At 43.0% G+C, this 6,220-nt stretch overlaps 1 pseudogene; it reads left to right on the forward strand.

The window, feature by feature from the left end:
- Positions 1–270: 270 nt before the first annotated feature.
- On the forward strand, positions 271–5,593 carry LOC116533560 (annotated as a pseudogene).
- Positions 5,594–6,220: the final 627 nt, after the last annotated feature.

Raw genomic sequence — 6,220 nt, forward strand, 5'->3', positions numbered from 1 at the left:
TTTAACTGCCCCATTTCTTTTTATTTCCTTTTTTAAATCAGTCTACATCGTGCTTTGATGCCGCATTTCTTTAAAAGTTAAGCATATGCTTACCATAAAACCCAGACATTCCACTCCTATTTACTCAAAATAAATGAAAGCATATGTCCATGCAAATACTTATACATGAACATTCATAGCAGCGTTGTTTTTTTTTTGAGAAAAATTTAAAAAATAATATAAATTGTCTGCATAGACTTGACCCAGAGATGAGACACAGGTCAGCTCTACATGCTGTGGGTGGTGCTGCTGTGGCTGGATGTGCATCAGCTGGCTGGGACCCTCGGCAGTGGGCCCAGGCAGGCATCTGGGTAGGAGCAAGGCCTCAGGGAGAAAGGAAGGGCTCACCCTCCCCTTAGCATACATTTTTCAAGGGCAGACCTGACTAGGAGGGTCACATGTCTGATGCCTTTGCCAGGCCTCCAAACATAGAAAAGCTGCAGGGTGCTATGAAAAATGAAGGCTTTGTGTCAAAAATAGACCTGCAAGAAGCAAATTCAAAGCTGTTTCCTGAAGCTGGGCAAAGGGGAGCTATCCTGGAAAGGAAAATACCTGGAAAGCCAGTTTGAATTTTGAAGGGCCATGCTAACAAGTGATGATAAACGAGGGGCCTCCTCTCAGAGGCCCCGTAAAATTTCACAGGACTCATTTGCCCCCAGTCTTCTCGAATCTCACCCTGCAGAACTTCTGGGATGCTTGAAAGCAAGTTTCTACAGAAAAGGAAAAATCAAGTGATTTTCAGGTGCTTAGCTGGTTAGGAACAACAAAGGTACCTGCTTGGAAAAGAAAGCAAATAAAAATAAAACGGAAAGCCCTAAACAGGAATCGCTAGTAAGCAACTCATTCTAACTGATAATAGCAGCCTGCTGTAAGGGCATCCCCAAAAGTAAAATGTTCATTTCCTCCACAAAAGAGAAAGAGACAGAGAGAGAGAGAGAGAGAGAGAGAGTGTGTGTGTGTGTGTCTATCTGTGTGTGTGTCTCTGTATATGTCTGTGTGTCAGAGAGACAGAGACAGAATGAGGTGGAAGAGGCCAAGACTAGAGAGAATAAGCGAATATTCCCTTTCTCTCACCAGACCTCATGTGGCCAAAAACTAAATAGGTGCATAATCAACACACTCTTGACCTATCCTTGCGTGTATACTTAAGCTAGTATCTCAAGAGTCCGATTCCCTAGATCACAGTCACTTGGTAGCAGGGGGCTCTTGTTAATAAAAAATGCCCATTCTTGGCTGGGTGCAGTGGCTCATGCCTATAATTCCAGCACTTTGGGAGGCCAAGGTGGACAGATCTCCTGAGGTCAGGGGTTCAAGACCAGTCTGGACAACATGGCGAAATCCTGTTTCTATTAAAAATACAAAAATTTACTGGGTGTGGTGGTACACGCCTATAATCTCAGCTACTTGGGAGGCTGAGGTAGGAGAATTGCTTGAACCCAAGAGGCAGAGGTTGCAATGAGCCAAGATTCCACCACTGCACTCCAGCCTAGGAGACAGAGCAAGACTCCATCTCAAAAAAAAAAAGACCGAGATCGGAAAAAAAAAAAAAAGCCCATTCTTGGCTGGGCTTGGTGGCTCACGCCTATAATCCCAGCACTTTGGGAGGCTGAGGTGGGTAGATCATTTGAGGCCAGGAGTTCGAGACTATACTGGCTAACTTGGTGAAACCGCATCTCTACTAAAAATAAAAAATAAATAAATGAACCATGGTTGCAGGCACCTATAATCCCAGCTACTCAGGAGGCTGAGGTACGAGAATCATTTGAACCCAGGAGGCGAAGGTTGCAGTGAGCCAAGATCATGCCACTACACTCCAGCCTGGGCAACAGAGCAAGACTCTGTCTCAAAAAAAAAAAAAAAAAAAAAATTATTAGGTCCGAGAACCCTAGAGTATAAGTCAGTGTGTCTGAAATAGAGCCCAGAAATCACCATGTGATTCTTATGCACATTAAAGCTTGAAGACCATTACCATTTATTTCCTTCCTTCCTTCCTTCCCTCCTTCCTTCCTTTCTTTCTCTCTCTCTCTTTCTTTCTTTCTCTCTCTCTCTGTCTCTTCCTTCCTTCCTTTCTTTCTTTCTTTTTTTTCAAACAAGGTTTTACTTTCACTCAGGCTGGAGTGAAATGGCACGATCTTGGCTCACGGCAGCCTCCACCTCTTAGGCTCGAGTAGCTGAAACCACAGGTGCGTGCTACCACATCCGGCTAATTTTTAAATTTTTGGTAGAGAAAAAGTCTCACTTTGTTGTCCAGGCTAGTTTTGAACTCCTGGGCTCAAGCAATTCTCCTGTCTCAGCTTCCTAAAGTGATGGGATTACAGGTATAAGCCATTGAGCCTGGCAGAGGATCATTAAACAAACATAGTTTATTAATCGTTTATTAATGGTTTACTCAGTAGTTCAACTTGATTACAGGTCAACAAATTAAACTCTGTATTTTCACTGGTGTGATTTAATTACATTTGTCTCAAGAAAAGCAACTATGAGTTGGTAGGGGAAAAAAAATCCACTGGATGGTTGAGAATCTAAATCCATACATTTCTGAGACTGATAGCAATATGCAGCAAAATTATTCTAAATATTTTGACTCAGATTTTCCACTCCTAGTCATGAATCTTAAGGAAATAATGAATAACCCAAGATAGAAGAAAGTATATTTTGCTATTGTTCATAATTTCGAAAAATTGGAAACCATCTAAATGCTTAACAAAAGGAGATCAGTTAAATTAGTTACAATAGTGCCATATAATAGATGCAGATATGAATTCATTGGCATGGGCACATGTTTAAGCTACATAACTGTTCAAGAGACAAAGATTATAAAACTATGTCATATGTTAATTTTTGTAAAAAGAAATTTAAAACAGGCTGGACATGGTGGCTCACACCTGTAATCCCAATACTTAGGGAGGCCAAGACGGGCAGATCACTTGAGGCCAGGAGTTCGAGACCAGCCTGGCCAACATGGTGAAACCCTGTCTCTACTAAAAATACAAAAATTAGACCGGGTGCAGTGGCTAACGCCTGTAATCCTAACACTTTGGGAGACCGAGATAGGTGGATCATGAGATCAAGAGATCGAGACCATCCTGGCCAACGTGGTGAAACCCTGTCTCTAATAAAAATACAAAAATAGGCCGGGCGCGGTGGCTCAAGCCTGTAATCCCAGCACTTTGGGAGGCCGAGACGGGTGGATCACGAGGTCAAGAGATCGAGACCATCCTGGTCAACATCGTGAAACCCCGTCGCTACTAAAAATACAAAAAATTAGCTGGGCATGGTGGTGCGTGCCTGTAATCCCAGCTACCCAGGAGGCTGAGGCAGGAGAATTGCCTGAACCTGAGAGGCGGAGGTTGCGGTGAGCCGAGATCGCGCCATTGCACTCCAGCCTGGGTAACGAGAGCGAAACTCCGTCTCAAAAAAAAAAAAAAAAAAAAAAAAAAAAAAAAATTAGCTGGGCATGGTGGGGCACACCTGTAGTCCCAGCTACTTGGGAGGCTGAGGCAGGAGAATCGCTTGAACCTGGGAGGCAGAGGTTGCAGTGAGCCGAGATCATGGTCACTGCACTCCAGCCTGGCAACAGAGTGAGACTCTGTTGAAAAAAATACAAAATACAAAATACAAAAATTAGCTGGATATGGGAGTGTGCACCTGTAGTCCCAGCTACTCCAGAGGCTGAGGCAGAAGAAACGCCTGGGCCAGCGAGACTCCATCTCAAAAATAAAAATAAAACCAAAAATTCTAAAGAATAATATACAAAACGTTAACAATACCTATCTCTATGTGGTGGGGTCACATTTTTCTTCTTTGTAATTTGTTTAAATTGTTTTAAAATTATATACATATATTATTATTTTAGAGACAGAGTCTCATTTTGTCACTAAGGCTGGGAGTGCATGGCATGATCATGGCTCAGTATAACCTCAAACACCCAGGCTCAAGAGATCCTCCCATCTCAACCTCCTGAGTAGCTAGGATTACAGGGGCAGACCACCATGCCTGGCTACATTTTTTGTTTGTTTTTAAGCAGAGATATGGTCTCACTGTTTCCCAGGCTTATTTTTATAATCAGAAAAAGCAATAGGGCTATAACCATTTTGAATAAAAGGAGCAGATCACTGAATTCCACGTTTAAAAATTGGGTTAAAGTCCCAGATCTACTGCTTTGAGCTTCACTTTTCTTTTCTCTGCAATGGAGATGATAATATGTGTCCTGTCTACTTCTGAAAGTAGTTGTGAGATAAAGTCTGGAAATATTTTGCAAACTATCAAATGTTTTATAAAGACACTGTATTATTAAGTTTTTATTTTCACATCAGAGACCCAAATTCATTCAATACCTAAATGTGCCAATATGTCATCAAAGCATAATGCTAGACCTTTTTTAAAAAAAAGTTATATTTTTATTATGGAAATGTTTTAAAATTTATTTATTTATTTATTTTGTGACAGAGCTTTGCTCTTGTTGCCCAGGCTGGAATGCAGTGGCATGATCTCGGCTCACTGCAATGTCCACCTCCCAGTTTCAAGCGATTCTCCTTCCTCAACCTCCCCAGTAGCTGGGACTACAAGAGCACACCATCACACCCAGCTAAGTTTTGTATTTTTAGTAGAGATGGGGTTTCGCCACCACGTTGGTCAGGCTGGTCTTTAACTCCTGACCTCAGGTGATCCACCCCCGTCAAAGTCCTGGGATTACAGGCGTGAGTCACTACGCCCAGCCAGAAAATTTTAAACATATAAAAAAGTAGACACCGTGCAGTGGCTCATGCCTGTAATCCTAATGTTTTGGGAGGGCCAGGTGGGAGGATTGCTTGAAGCCAGGAACTTGAGAACTTGAGACCTACCTGGGCAGCATAGAGACACCCTGTAACTTTTTTTTTTTTTTTTTTTTTTTGAGAGTCTCGCTCTGTTGACCAGGATGGAGTATAGTGGCACGATCTGGGCTGACTGCAACCTCCACTTCCTGGGTTCAAGTGATTCTCCTGCCTCAACCTCCCAAGTAACTGAGATTACAGGTGTGCACCACCACACCCAGCTGATTTTTGTATTTTTAATAGAGACGGGGTTTCACCATATTGGCCAGGATGGTCTCGAACTCCTGACCTCAGGTGATCCGCTCGCCTTGGCCTCCCAAAGTGCTGGGATTACAGGCATGAGCCACTGGGCCTCGCCAAGCTCTGTAACTTTCATGTACACAAAAGTACATTTCAGTTCTCAACTCCTTATCTAAAAAGACAGTTTAGAGACCAAGACACTGTTTCTGGTTTCCTGCCGGGTAGCATAGTGGAGCTTAACAAGAAATACCATCCCAATTTCCTGATGGTGGAGAAGCATACAACCATCAGTGAGATTAAAGACACTTTCCAGCAGTTTCTAAATGGAGACAACATTGGCATCATCCTCATCAACCAGTACATTACAGAGATGGTGTGGCACACCTTGGACACCCACCGGCGCTCTATCCCAGCCGTCCTGGAAATCCCCTCAAGGAGCACCCCAAGGACCTCATCCTGGCAGGGCCAGAGGCATGTTCTCTGCCAAAGACCTGCGCTAAGGGATTCCTCACGGCCCCCAGCCCCTCCCTCGTTTCCAGGCCTCTCCCCAGGCTTGCCATCAGCCTTCTTTAAGTTTTGAGCTTCTCACTTCCAATTTCCCACCTCTTTCCACTTCATTAAGAGGCTAGGGGAGGTGCTCCTAGGTTGCCGGGGCTCTGCTGTTAAAATACAGGCTAGTTAAGGAACAGAAGCCAGACCATCTTCTCTCTCCACTACCTCTTCCCTGTGCTGTTTGTTACACATTGTCATTGTTGATGTAAAATTAAAGTATAATATTAATATTCTTAGAGTTGATGTAGTGATATTTCTACAGATTATGTATGCAGCTCAGCATTGGGGCAACAAAGTCTTGAAGCCCTTGAAGTCTAATAGACTTGAGTTCAAATCCTACCCTGTCACCTACCAGCCATGTGATATCAGATAAATTTATGACCCCTTTTAAGTCTTGTTTTCTAATACCTGCCTTCTATAGTTAGCATGAGACTTAAATGAGAGAATGTATGTAAAGCACTTAGCATGATGTCTAACAGTCAGGGGGGCAACAACATCTCACAAGATATTCGGTTTACAGAAGACCTTTAGGAAGTACAACCATAGTGTATTGATTTTCCTTGGACAGATGAAGA

This window comes from Sapajus apella, unplaced genomic scaffold (genome assembly GCF_009761245.1).
Source record: "Sapajus apella isolate SASKATOON/1434 unplaced genomic scaffold, GSC_monkey_1.0 scaffold83, whole genome shotgun sequence".
Lineage (NCBI taxonomy): Eukaryota > Metazoa > Chordata > Mammalia > Primates > Cebidae > Sapajus > Sapajus apella.